The following is a 15,141-nucleotide window of genomic DNA, read 5'->3' as shown; positions in this document are numbered from 1 at the left end:
TTCAGCAAGGTCCAGTAACACTGAAGTTTGCGTCCCAGGAAATGTGAGCGTCGCATGGATGTGCTCCCCCGCCGTGTATCCAAAAAACAGAGACGCAGCGCTACCTTTAGGATTGTTTCATTAATGCGCGTAAATAACCATGTAGGCTATTTACAGTGTGAGCGCAAGTTAGGCGAAGGAGGCGCTTTCATCCGAGTCTCCCCTTGGTTCGTCCTCTTCTGTCTTCCTCAACTTTTTTTCCCCCCTTGAAAGACCGCTCCAAGAGTGGCGCAATTTTTCCAGCTTTTGAGCTCAGAGTGGGACCCCGCGAGTGTGTGTGTGTGTTTGTGCGTGTGCGCGCTTTGAAAAAGGGGTGTGTTTGTGTATGCGCCCGTGGCTGCGGAGTCTAGCGGAGGGCAACTCGGAGCCTCTCAACTTTCAGCAACAATAACCCCCCCTCTAATTTTTTTTTTCTTAGTGGCATCTTTAAAAAGCACTCGTTAAAAAAAAAAAATCTAAAGCACTGATGGGATATTCCTGTTTCCCCGCCGCGTTTACTCCAACACTGCAGGCATGCAAAACATATAGAGGTTTCATTTGCGTAAATCCAACCTGCTATTTACAAGAAGCAACTTATTATTTCAACTCCACGCATGCAAAATAAACAACAGTGATAACCACAGATCCATCACTTAATCCACTTACAGGGAATTCATTTAAATACTACTAATAAAAAACAAAGCATTTGAAGAGAGATACTGATTTTTATTCCTTCTTATTATACAATCAGTTAAATTAGTCCAATTAACACTCACCTAAGCTCCCAGTTTTGTCACTGCGCACAGCTTTTCCTTTTCTAATTTCACATATATTTACAAAACACAATTTATTTTTTTTGTTCTTTTGAATATTTAGAGGTGGAAAGCAAACAGAAAAAGTATTTAAATTGATGCATTATAGGCTCCTTGTGGGCCAGACAGAGCGCTATCGTGTTGCGGATTTATGTGCAGATGAAGTGAACAGCTGGCTCGGATGCAAATGTTCTTTATAGATCCGTTTCGTTAGATACAGACTGATTTTTTTTTTCCATTCGCATCTTAAGTGAGGCAAGCAGACCGGACGGAGGCCTGCGTTCCCTGCGCCCTAATCCTTCTTTTACATTTTTAGTCATACTCCCATTAAACCAGTAATTAATGCGCCCATCCACACGGGAATTTCTGGGCCAAAGGGGGACACTGAAGCAAAACGTGGCGCATCATCCACCCCTCAAGCAGAAAAAAAAGAATAAAAATGGTGAATCAGATTTGAATCCTCACAAACACAAATACAGCCTTATAAAAGAACAATAATAATAATAGGAGGATGTGATTTCTAACAGCTCCTCAGGGTTAGGTGTGTTTATCTAAAAGTGAAGATATTGAATTAAGAAACGCTTTAGCACAAAGGCCCAACAAGACTATATTTTATTCATTCCTTCTCGCCTAAACACACAAGCAGGGTGACTGTGATGCGGGTCAAATGCAAACTAATATGAGGAAAAATAAATAAAAATGAGCATATTTACCAAAAAAAAAAAAAAAAAAGCAGCTCCCTCCCAGTGAATTTAACCCGTGCGCTTTTTTAATAATATCAGATGTTGTGAAATGGCATGCACAAACACGCACAGACAATAAAATGCGAGTAAACGAGCCGGGAGTCGGTGCAGAACACATCAGCCCTGCATCATGTTGGATCTGCAAAACGTGGAGGCTCGCCCCGCCTGCACGGAGCGCACAGGCGCCTGGAGAGGCTCGATGGTTGCGGCTGTATTCTCCTCTTACCTTCTTACAAAAGAGAGAGGGGGGAAGAAGAAAAAAGAAAAAAAAAATCAGTCAAGAGCCTCCTCTTTCTCACGCAGAAAGGTGCAGAGGAATGCCTGAAGTTCAGAGAAGGCTGGCGGGTATGAAATCTTTCGCCTCGGGGGCAAACCGGCGGCTTCTTTTCATTTCAAGCGCTTATCGATTCGCCGTTGTCATCTTTGGCGACGCAGAAGGACACTTGAAAGAATTTCTGATGGGGCTGTGATGTGAGAAACAGGGTGACCTGCTCCGCTTGATGCTCTCTCCTGATTCTTAACGAGCACATCAGCCCCGCCGGTGTCAGTGCAGTTGGACATTTCAACTTTTCCTCCTCCTGCATACTGGAGAGGATTTTTAAAACGCTCTTTACGCTCTTTTTTTTATGTATATCAGCATCCAAGGCTTCCACTTTAGAGAGAAGAGATGATAGACTGGCCAACCAGGGAGACATAAAAAACAAAACTGCCACACAGTATCCAACAGTAGGATCATTGTAGTTTTATTAAGACGCTGCTTGTTTATTGAAGTTCTATTTTGCATGAATTATTATTATTTTGCTTAAACATTCCACTGATATAGTTTGAAGCTCCAAAATTTCATGTGCACATGATATGATGCATACAACACAATATAGTTCTCCCCATTTGAATCTGTTAGATGATCTAAAGTGGCTAAATATGCACATTTATCAGCATTTTCAAAACAAGCAAAGCATCACAACCAGACATGTGATTTGTGCAGAATATGGCACTGTTTCCTCATGGATTTAAACATGCTTATAAAATGGGCCTTTAGACACAAGTGGACGCGTGTTTTGGTGTTAAAAGGACCTTTTCCCATCTCTGCATCCTGCTGATGCCATGAGGAATCAATTAAATTACACTCAAATCACAAAGGAACAAAAATCCGTCTCTGATTTCTGCTTTTTGAATTAATTTCTATATACGCCGTCATTAAAAGTGCATTTTCCCCCCATAGTATTTAGTGATATACTGTGCACTGGTGGTTCCATAACACACTGTCACCATCGCATCGGTAAGCCTGAGTAATGCAGATGTGAAGTGGTTCCATTATTGAAGGGTTCTCTTTGCCTGAGAAACCAGCCTGATTTTCTCCCCTCTTTTTTTTTTTTCTTCACATTTAGCCTCAAACCACATGTGATTGTCGCCTAGTGTTCTGTCTGGCCAACACTCTGTGGCCATGTAATAAAATTTTAAGTCAAACTGGTGTTTCCAAAGCCACAAATCTTTAAACAAATCAGTTTATGCACTGCTAATATGTTAGAAATAAAGTAATAGCCAGGAATTTAGCTTTATTGAGGGTTGTGACTTTCTCTGCAAATGAAAGAAGGGATAAATATGAAGGACGGGAGAGGGGGGAAAGAAGGGGGGAAGTGAGAAGACGAGGAGAGGAGGAAGAGAAAGGAGAAGAAAAAGGAAAGACAAAACATTAGATGGGACTTTCTCCTCCGAGACAGAAATATCCTGTGTGTATTTCCATTTGTCAAGTATCACTCCAAGAACGTTATTAGTGAAAAAGCTGCCTGTAAATTAACCAAATTAAAAGGGTGGCTCTTTGATAGCTCTTGAGCTTGTTGAGCGGCTTTATGCCTGATCCTTACTATTCCAGCTCTGTCACAGTACCAAAGGGAGATGAGCTACACCAACGCTAAGCACTCCAACTCAGCAACATGGCTTGTGGTTTAGAACGTAAGACGCAAGGCCAATAAATGACTTACATGTTAGGCTGCCCTCACTTCTCCCGACATGCCCAGCTAACATGGTGTATATTTAAAAAGTACTCAGCTCTTCGTCTTTGTCTTTCTTTCTGTAATTATCCTATCCTCGGCTTCCAAAGAAAATGCTTAGCTGATGTCATTGTGGTTTTGGCCCCCTGACTGCTCTAATATTAATCCCATGCATGAAGCAGCTTCAAATGAATAAGGATTACTTTGAATTAAACTCTGCTCCTTGTTTTTATGTGAACACATTAACTCCTGTCAGTGCTGGTCAGTCAGACGAGGCCGTCTCCGTTCCTCTTGACTTTGGACATGACACGACTTTGGTGGAGCATGATTAGAAATGTCCCCGAGACGAGGACGACATTCATTACGCTGACAGTCGCAGACAGCACACAGCACCGGCACGCCAGCGCTTTATGGCACGCGGTTGATCTCGGGGAAAGTAATAGTCGGTGCATGCATAAACACATGTGGCCTCAGCCTTAATCACAGGTGCGAGTGGGCCAATAAATTGCTCGAGCAGGTCTCTGATCAATTACATGAAAAATCAATGGGAAGCTGCCACTAACCTGCCTAAGGGGAAATCGGCCAAGAATGAAATTGGTGTGATAAAATGACTATGATGCCTCCCACCCTGTCGATAACATGTAAAACAGTTGGGCTACATGCTAACTCTCCTGTCAGCAGACCTGAGGAGGACCCAGAGGTCACGACTGGAATCAGCTTAGTTCTAATTGGCCTACTGTGGCAGAGGATCGAGGCCTGAGGAGAGGGAGGCGAAGGAGCTGCAGGGATAGACGCTGACTTCAAACACCGGAGAGTGGGAGATAGACGAAATCCTTCAAATATATGTGAAAAATAAAGATATACATGGGAGATTAAGCCAGGAGAGAAAAACAGACAGACCAAGGCAATGTTCATGCATTTATATGAATTAATTTTTTTGCCTCAGTTTTGACACCAGTGCTTTCAACACCAGTCTTTCCAGAATCCACATTTAGATGCTCTGTGACTCTATTGTGATGTGAAGACTCCTGATGCGTGCAGATGTTCACTGTCTTACTTTAGCATGAAAACAGCTGCTAATCAGCACTAAACGCAGCGAAACTGACGAGGAGGGAATGCCGTTAGGGTTTTATTCATGAAGCGAAATTGTGCAAATTACAGTTTTGACATGACTGTGAGGAACAAAAGGTCAAGATCCTCAAAATTATAAAAATTCCACTCAGAGGGCGATATGTTCGGCAGTTGTAGACACATTTTACTGGAACCGTCACAAGCCAAACCCAAGACCGAGTGACCCGTCGACATCCCAAACGCCGTGTCACTGACACCATGTTGTAGTGATGATAGTTTTTGAGGACGTATTTGCCATGTAACCCCCAAGAACCTGGTCATGTGATCTGTTTTTGACCGCTTTTGAGTCTCGCAATCTTTGCTCAGAGGTGAAGTCTTAAAGTTCATTTAAAGCTACAGCCTTGTTTCAGATCTCCTATTCAGACAGCTCTGTTGTTCAGTTTCTGTTTCCCTTGTTGGAGAACGAATTGAGCCAATTAGCTTTGTAGCTAATTTAAGAATGGATCTTCCTGATTATTCCTTCTAAAAAATGTGACATAAAAAATGGCAACAAAATGGTGTATGATACCAACGCAGGTAGTTGTAGGTCGACTTGGAGGAATAACAAATGTTAAATTGGGATAAACCTTAAATTAACCAGACAAACTAATGAAGGAACAGACATGTAGCTAATTGGACAAAATAATCCAAAGCGTGAACACAATGTCAGACTGAATAATAAAGCAAAAAGAAAACGGCAATTCAGATTCAGTCTCGTAAATCACACTGGTTTTTAGCTTTTATTATCTTAGTGACAATGTAGTGCAAAGACCTAAAAGACAATCCTGGAAGCTTTAGTACATAAAAAAAGAGTTTCAGATAGATGAGAGAAATAGACATGAAAGGTAGCAACAGAGGAGAAAACAAGCAAATGCAGTTAACCTGCAAGCGGATTTTTTATTTTTTTTTTAGAAATAAGAAGACGCAGATCAAAAGAACACCTCCAAGTGGCAGACAAAGGATGGCAAAGATAAAAGATATAAAGACAGAGAGAGGGAAATAAAGAGAGAGAGAGAGAGGGAGGGAGGAGGGGAGGGCGGATACGACATGGCTAATCTGAAATCAGGATGCTAGTCCCATGTCATGTGTTGTGATTAGTTCCAGTGTTTCATGCTCGTCTCCGCTTTTCACGGAGCCACATCGCCTGGCTGCACTGTACGCCAGTGCACAGTGTTGCACCTCAACACAACCCCCGTATCGCAATCACTACTCTACAGGCGACACACGAGAACCCTAAACACCACGCAGGGTCAACATCCACTTGCATTATGTCGTACATCTCGGTGTCATACCCCAAACATCATAGACTGGAACTGTGGCTGGTTTAAAAAAAAAGAAAAAAGAAAGAGCGTTGCAGCTGTTAATCTTTGCAAGACTGTGTGGATGATGTCACATATAGACCTCAACGGCTCTTTGGCCTTTTGCTTCAAATCTGTACTTCAGATTCACTAATCCGATGTGGGGAAACATCACAGAAAAGGTGATGGAGAGAGGTGGATGTGTGGATACCTCTTCATGCTAGATGTGAGGTTTGCTCTGTGTGTGTGTGTGTGTGTGTGTGTGTGTGTGCTGTGGAGAAGAGAAAGGAAGGAAGGAAGGGGGGAGCAAGGCCGTGCGTGAACGAGGAGGGTGAGGTGGGGGTGTCTAATCCAGTCCCAGTGTGAAACTGTTGACATTTGTTCTTTTTTTCCCTTCATTATGTGACTGGGGCTGTTTTGCGCTGGATTAGCTACAAATCTCCCATGCAGCACATTCAGCATGCCACTAGTAGTTTAACTTCATTAATAATGGATGAAGAGATTGTAATCCAGGAGTAAGAGAGCATGCAAGAATACCATACACAGGGAGAGAGAGCGCAGGGAGAGAGGGCACCCCTCTTAGAAAATGAGATTTTTCTTTTCTTTCTTTTTTCTTTTTTCTTCTTTTCCAGGACAGTCCTGTGATGGTGATGCTGATTGCTCCTACCTACATGTAATATTGCATCAATACCTTTGTCTCGGTTTGTAATTTGCCCAAAACCCACAAAGGTAGGGGCGTGTAATCGAAGACGTGGAAGGGTGAGTAAAAGAGGGGGAGACTTCGGAAGTCTCTGCGGTGCATATGCTAGTATCTTCCATTGATTGTGTTTACTCAAGCTTCTCATTGCAGACTATTATAGAAGACCAGGGGACACACCCTGGCCTAACAGCAGGATAAGGAGGATTAAAGGTATACATATTCACTATTTCTGTCTCCGCTGCCTGCTTTGATTTCAACACAATGGAGATGTGGCCTGAACACAATTAGGGCCAGTGGCATGAAGATGGATGGAGGTTTAGGGTTTTTTTTTTTGTCCAGATTTTATTCTGATAGGCAAAGAGAAGAAAATAAATACCTGTTGAACATAGGCAGAAACAACCCCATGTGCGTGTCTAATCAATCTATCTATCTATTGATGTATCGATTGTCGGCTTCAACAGTAGCACTTTTACATTTTGGGGGTTAAATAGCGTATAAGTAGGATTAGCCGTGACAGATTCCACCTCAGTAAACAATACAACAATGACTGATTTGCAACAAACAAACAGATCTTGGAAGTTGCAGTTTACACATCCCTCCTTTTTGCCTAACATCAGATCAGAGATCATTAACCATCTGACCTCTGGTTATTAGAGAGGAAGCTTGTAATCCTTACCAGAGTCCACCACATCCAGTTTGGTAATTATGCGACACCGTTGTAGCAGAATTATTCAAGGAACAATAAAATAGTGACGGATACGCCTTTGATCTTGCTGCTGTGTTTCCCAGGCAGATGTCCAGATGTTGAAAGCTTTAATGGTAGTTTGGCAGCAGTGTTGGTTGTATCTTATTTATACTATAAGATGTAACAGTTTAAAGCTAAATGATGATTTCCAGTTATTAAGTGAAAATCCCAAATCATTTACATGTACATTTAAACTATAAGTAAAAGGGACTTGATGTTGTTTCCATTCCAGGTTTCTGCACTTAAACATATACACATCAGCCACCGTGCTAACTGGCATTTAAATGTTTTCACTTGCCACTGGACAGTATTCTGGATTACAAAGATCTTCATGAGGTTTTTAGAAACCACTGTCTACCAGGTGAGCTTTACGACTTCCTAAAAACGTCTCTATGTGCACATGTTCTGATGTGGAGTCGCCTCACAAAGAGCAACACAACATATCAATAAAAACACGCACCACGTGATCCGTCACAAAAGCAGCGCATCCTTTCATACTAACCTTTTAAGCGACAAAACACCTATAATTATTCTTCTTCCTAAGGTGGGCCTTTGTGCGGCTGATACGAGACATTTTACCGAAAAGAAAAGACTGTGTGTCTTTTCTGCCTCTGCAGCACAACAAAACCTTGCAGCTTCAGGGCTTTGTCTGTCAACATTTGTATTTGCTTTCTGTTCAAATAAAGAATAAAACAAGGAATGATCTTACATTTAATTCACATAATTCATCACACCCACAAAACCCACACAATGCAGAGAGAAAAACATATCTGCAGCTCAGGCTTCTTTAAAGTGACAGGTGGGGATACATTTTGGCACAATGGCGGTAGTTGTAGTAATAGGCTGAAATACTTCTGAAAGCCACCTGTTTGTGAACTTCCTATTTCCGTTGAACAGACAACTTGTTTGTTCTTGTCAGTCTGAAAGGAGCTGCATCGCTCCAGGACTGCTGCCTTCACCACTTGAAAGTGAGATCGTGTCGCACGGGGAGTTCAAAACAAGACAACTAGCCAAAGCTTTTGCCAACTTACATTTAAAGATCAAAGTCACTCCATAATTAGAAAAGTGTATTGATCCCACAGGGTACAGTTGTGTACTGAAGGAAAGTGTGATCTGATCACATTTTGACGGTTGCAAAGGGCAAATACAGTGCTTCTGAATCCGACTGTCAGAATCTGATACAAAGATTGACGTTGACCCGTTTTTTTTTTTCATTTCTGGGTCTTTTTATTTTGTTCCTGTCACATTTTTTGTCAGCTTTTTTTTTTTTTACTGCAATATAAAGTCCTGCACCTCTATGGAAACAGCCATAGCTGGGAGTAGAATGAACCAAAACTTGTCTTGTGTGGAGCGTGACACTGTTAAACCAAAAATAACAAAAGAAGAAAAAAAATCACACTTAGATTTCTTTGCTTATTTATTTTACAGAAAATGCAAAAAACTGGATCATGTACAACATTTTTCCAACTGCCCACAGGTGTTACCAATACTGCAAAAAAGATCTTCTATATATTACTAATATTTTACTTTTTAATTTGCTCAAATACTTCCCAAGGTGCAAACACAGCCTGCAGTTCAGCAACAATTGGTTTTCATCATGTGGTTGCTGTTTGCAGTTGAAACACTAGTGACTACAACAAGGAGCGCTATTTTATTTAATTTTTTTACAGAATCTTGGTATACTAGAGTAGACAATCTATTTTTGTTGTGGATTTTTAAATAACACGTATAACAAAGTAATTTTGAATAATAAACTATCCTGATTTTAAAACAGAACCACACCACACACACGATTAACTCAAAGACTGTTGGAAAGAGTGAAAATCTGACGATGCTTTCCTGCTTTTACAGTTTTTCACTCTGAAAAATTGTGTAATTTTGGCAATTTTTAAAAGATGACATGCCTTTCAGATCTGCTCGGTGGAATTTGGGCTTTATCGCGTTAAATAGCCGCACAGGATGATGAGTTGATTTCTTTTCTGTCACTTCTATTTAATACTTTGAACAAACATGCGACCCTAATGGTGGCAACGTGGCCTTAGATTTGGTTTACGTCTACTAAATATACGTCGCTGGTCGATAAGCGGCTACCGGGCTGGTTGTGGGTTTAGCACTTTGCTCAAGGGCACAGCAGCTGTTGTTGTGGAAGTAGCTCACCGCTACCTCCACAACAACACGCAGCGTTCGGCAGTGAGCATCCAGTCACAGGCCTCCTTGTGTAACCATCAGATCATGTAATTAGCTGCAGGCTGTTGGAGGCGCAGGGAATAACAGGCGGACAGCTTTGATGTGTGAGGTGCCACATTGCTGCAAATAAATGCTTAATGGGCTAAGCTTAGGTGATGTCATAGTACATTGTAATGGCAGTTGCCAGCCTCATAAATAATACTTAAGATTGTTTCCAAGTACGTCTTTTGACTGACATGCCAGTTTGCTCCGGGCTGGCGCTGCTGACCCCTGGCATGCTGTGAATGTCACACAACAGTTTCCATTGAACCGACGGAAGAGACACACACAATGTAAGAGATGACTTTCATTGCTAAATGAGTTTTCCGACGTAAAAGGCACTCTAACAGATGAAGACAAATTTTGAATAGTAGCAGTTTGTCACCGTGAAAATAAAATCGCGTTCATAGCTTCGCAGAAATTCTCGGTTTTAAACGGCATCAGATTCTTTCCGAGGTGGACGCGCGGCACTTCTCCCTCAGTCGTGACAACAGCTTCACAGACACATATGCACACATATTAACTGTTGTGAGGAGAAAATAATGCCAGCATGGCCTAAACCCTCACAGATGGATACACAAGGGGGGAAAAAAAAAGTTTTCAAGTCAAGAAGCATATTTATCTCTTAATACAGAAAAGACTTTTAATTATTTGGTTTTAAAACATTAAATCCTAACTGAACGCACATTGTTATCGATCACGCGATGGCTCAGGCAATACAAGTGTGTTACGTCTGAAATGTCCCTTTTAAAGATGTGACAGAAACTGCTCATTTTTATTGAGAATTAATGAGCTGAGTCCGTTTTTCATCACCGTTTGTTTTTTAACATGACAGAAAATAGTGAAAAACACCCATTACAATTATTTTTAAAACACAAATCTATCAATTTAGAGTGATGTGAAAGTTAAAGCAGCAAACCCTGACATGTAGGAAACTGAAGTCCGCTGCGTATTTTGGTGTCTCGCCTGCTAAAAGACCTATTTTTAAACTATTAATCGAATAATAGAATTGTAAAAATCTGTTTTGCCGGTGAGGTATGTGTGAATGTTTGCAATGGATCGAGTGTCACGATAAAGCACACATAAGCTGCAGCTGAGATCAAACCTCTCGTCCATTCTGCCACTCCCTACTTTGTTCCCACTTTTCATATCACCCTTTCCCCATATATCAAACCAATAAATCATATGAGCACCAGAAACTGGATGCCTCCATTTTCGGGTCCTTTCATCTCTAATACTCGCAACCTTCCAAAATAATACACAGCAGAGCAATAACCTCATCACGAACGGGACGTTTCCGTGGCTGCTGCCTCTACATGATACATGTGCTAATGCTGACTACAAAGTTACATCTGGTTCCCCCTGACTGGGAGGAAAGCTAGCCTGCTGACACTGAGGCTAGGCTAAGCTGCCGCTGGATAGCTCGGGCTTTCCGTGTCTTTTGGGGGCTGCAGTGCATGCGACGCGTCAGCCAAGGCCACATGAGCCCAGGAGCATTCCCTCCTCTCTCTAATGTTTCAATTAATTGCAGGGCTGTCACGAACTGTGTTCTGCTAACAGGAAACACATTGGTATTGACGTGAAAGCCCAGATTGTTGATAGATGTAATTAGAAGAGTTAAATCTCCTTCCAGATCATTTCACACAGCCGCGCCCCCTCACCGTGCCTCCCTCCACTCTCAACTGTAAGCTTAACAGGTTTTATTGTGAGTATCGTATGGAACATGTGGATTAAACATGCTTTTAGGTTTTAGATTTCTGAAAAAAAAAATCGACCAAATGTGGAGTGTAATGTAATTGTTTAGACTTTCTTTGAAGATCCTGAAGATATTTCGTTGTAAAAAGATATAAAAGATGGTTAAAAACGGTCCTGAGCAGCTGCAGTGGAGCCACGTAGAGCACCGTGGCACAATGATGAAATCTTGATGCACCCATTGGGCTCCACCACCCAGGTTTTCATAGCAAATCTGGCAGATTCAGGCTACAGTGACCTTCTGGTCACAAGAAAGCTTCTTTAACCTTCAGGCTACTCCAGTGTTGGAATACTTTTGTAATGAAAAAGGGATGAGATAGTTTATTATTTGGGGGGAAAAAAGGCTGAGGAGTGTGAGAGAAAAGAAAGCATGGGAGTGGAACCAAAGCCTTCATTATATGACTGATAATGCCTGATGTGATGGATCACGCAAACGCTGTGCATCCCCGGTGGTGCACATGACTTCATTTTGCATGTGTGGTGGGACAAACATTCACTCAAGGCAATTTCCGAGCTCTCGCCTCGCTTTTGCTTCATATTCTCATATGTTACTTTAATAAATGTGGCACAAGCAAAATTTGATTATAAGAATTAATCAGTGTGTTATTGGATCACATTCCATTTCTGTGAGATTCAGCTGCGGACGACCCTTTGAACTCGCCTTGTATCTTGACAGAGGTATCTGAAATTGACAGTCAAGAATATATAAAGTGTGATTATTTAGCCAAACACGGAGGTTGTGCAGCTGATAAATAGGACCTGAGAGGTTTTTCAGTAAAAATCATTACGTGAAGCTTCAAATGTGCAAAGAACCTACCTTGAGTGCTTTTGGACAGATTAAATGGACAAATGATGCAATGTGTATTTAAACAATGAGTTTTCACAACATTGCCTATTTTTGGGGAACATGCACTGAGTAACAAAAATACACATTAAAGGTAGTAATTATCAATGCAAAGCACAAATAAGACATAAGTTTGAACAACACACATGACTAGAATTGTGAGTTGTGCAGTTGGACTTTTATATAAAGACATTTAAATGTAAATGTTGCATGACTAACTTACATGTCAACGACCGGTCCTCTTCAAATGTAATTAAACATATTATACAGTGTGTTTTTGCAAACCTATAGGTATGGAATTATGAAAAACACACTGAGAGCCACAACATTAAAACCACCTGTCTAGCATTGTCTATAGATCCCCATGTTAAGAGAACATGGACATGGGATGTCTGGAGGTGTTCTATGGTGTCTGGCACCTGGACTTCGGCTGCAGGTTTCTGGGTTCCTGTTGGTTGCAGGGTTTGGTTGCTATGGATCGAGCTTGTTCCGGCGCATCCCACAGATGCTCTATTGGATTGAGGTGTGGGGAGTTTGGAGGCTGGGTCAAGGCCTCGGGCTCTTAGTCATGTTCCTTTAGCCAGATGGGTGTGCTTGGTCTGTTTTGTTACGTGTCAAAGCAATGTCCAAATCAATGCCAGGAGCCAAGGGTTCCCAGCAGAACACTGCATTATAACAAGACGATGAGCGTCATATATTTGACATGTCAGTGGTTTCAGTGTTGTTGCTTATCAGCTGCTGTTTTATATTTCTGAAACAGACACATGCGTTTGCTGATCTGGACATGTCAAAGAGAATTTGTGTCTTGCACATTAGTAGGGGTTCCCAATCCCTGTGGCTTCTGGCTTGTGTTATTTTAAAACAAAGCACAGTTGAAGTTGAAATATTCATATGCAGTTGAAGCTAAGAGGGATTTTTATCATCCCAGATTGATTTAAATATTTTTGAAGACTAAGAACTTTTTCTTATAATCAAATAAAGATAAAAAATGAGAGAAATGCTGTAATTTGTGTAGCTTTGTAGGTATATATTATTTAACTTGTTTTGTAAACCCTCAGATTTATCATGTAACACGTTGGAGGGCTTCCTTAACCTCCACTGAACCACTGTGCTTCCTATATGGTTCTTCTACCTCACGTTGTTGGTACATTACATTACCAACATGCTACTAAAGCAACATTTTGATTGTGTTTTGTAGACAGAATCATGCTTAGACTTTGTTTGCTGAACTTGAACTGAATAGGTAACTGGGGCAGTAAATCCCCCTAAAAATGAAATATCGAAAAACCAGATTGAACTGTGAAAAGTTGGAAGAGAGTCGACTGCAGAGAACAAGGCTGCTTCCATTTCAAATACATTTAATGTACTAACTTTGGAAAAATTATTGACGGAAAGCTGAAGGAAGACTGTATTTTAAAGGATAGCCGGTGTTTGCCAGGATAATAAAATGTTTACAGGATTTACGGCCGTTGGATGGTGGGCTTCAGGTAATGATTGATTGATATTTTCCACTGGCCAGTGAGACATGAATTCAGCAGAGGTTGACAGGTTGTAGGTCCATGATCCTTGCAAAGAGAACTGCAGATCCTCTAGTATGTTGAAGGCTTGGCCCTTGTAGACCATCTGAGTCTTAACCCCTTCTATGGTGCTCATGGTGATAACACAGAGCATTCTGATCACTGGACCTGAAGGGCAGTTCAAATACCGGCGGGTCATCGGGGGCCCATATTAACAGAACCAAGGCTTTGTCACCAATCCCACTCAACTTCAAGGATCTTTAGGGGAAACAAATCGATCAATTCCTGACTCCGTAACTGGTCTATGGCCACAGAGAAGAAAAACACCATGAGGACAGTTTTTTTTTCCCTCTATAACTCAACCATTCAACCAACCTGTAACTCAAAGAAAACTATAATATAACCGTTAACAATGTACATTTTGCTGCTCTTGTTGCAAAGTTAGGAACTGCTGCTCCTGCTATGCTAAAAATGGTTTGCGCTGTTTGAATCGAGAGGATTTCTGCTTTCACACCATGAATCTTAAAGAGAGGACAGCATTTAAAACACTGTGGCAGAATTTTAACTTGAACCATATGTGGGCGAGGAAGCGTTAAAGGGTTTAATCAGGGATGGCAGTAACATAACTGATTTGAAATAAACAGCCATCAAAATGAGCAAAAAGCATGAAAACTATGTCTTCCTTTTAAAGATTTCACCATTGCTTCTCACATTATAAAGACAGAGTTGACATCAAGCAAAAAAAAAAAAAGCAGAGAGAAAATGTCTTTTTTTTCCCGCTCCACTGATAAACAAATGGAGATTTAAAGGGTGAACACCTGCTCCTTTCTCTCCTGACACCCAATTAGGTATCTGTCCAATTACCTCAGCATACAAACCTCAGATCCCTTTAGCTTTTGAACCAGAACAGCCAAATCAAACAATTAGTTGGAATCAAATCAAACTCTTCATCTCCAGTTCGATAATATCTACTGGATACATTACAGATTTTTTTTTTCTTTTTTCTGTGTGTCTAATATCATCGGCTTTGGTAAAAATGTCAGGTTGGAGACTGACTCTTATCACCCAGTATATAAAAGCTGCAGTGATGTGTAACTGTGATATTCCATTTGCCCTGACCCTATGCGTTTTATGTGATCTCTGATTCTTTTCTTTAAATTTCTACCAATACATTACGCAAAAAACTTCAATTGCCACCTAGTTTTATCACATCAGAAGTAAAATAATATAATGAGACAGTGTGGAAAAAAGGTGAACGATTTATGCTAGATTAATTTTCAACTTTTAAAGTCCTATGTTATTGTAGGTACCAATAAAACACCGAGTGTAACAATAAAAACATATTTTTTCATCTGCACTGATGCAATATATAGGACCACAGTGGT

At 41.0% G+C, this 15,141-nt stretch overlaps 1 protein-coding gene across 1 annotated transcript in view; it reads right to left on the bottom strand.

The window, feature by feature from the left end:
- Positions 1-15,141, bottom strand: part of pitx2 (paired-like homeodomain 2) — a 57,488-nt gene that overhangs the window by 10,153 nt on the left and 32,194 nt on the right. The window lies entirely within an intron of this gene.

The sequence above is a fragment of the Stegastes partitus genome, unplaced genomic scaffold (assembly GCF_000690725.1).
Source record: "Stegastes partitus isolate 25-593 unplaced genomic scaffold, Stegastes_partitus-1.0.2 Scaffold160, whole genome shotgun sequence".
Classification (NCBI taxonomy): Eukaryota; Metazoa; Chordata; class Actinopteri; family Pomacentridae; genus Stegastes; species Stegastes partitus.
The sequence above is the reverse complement of the archived record's forward strand: the minus strand, read 5'-3'. Positions and strand labels throughout refer to the sequence as shown.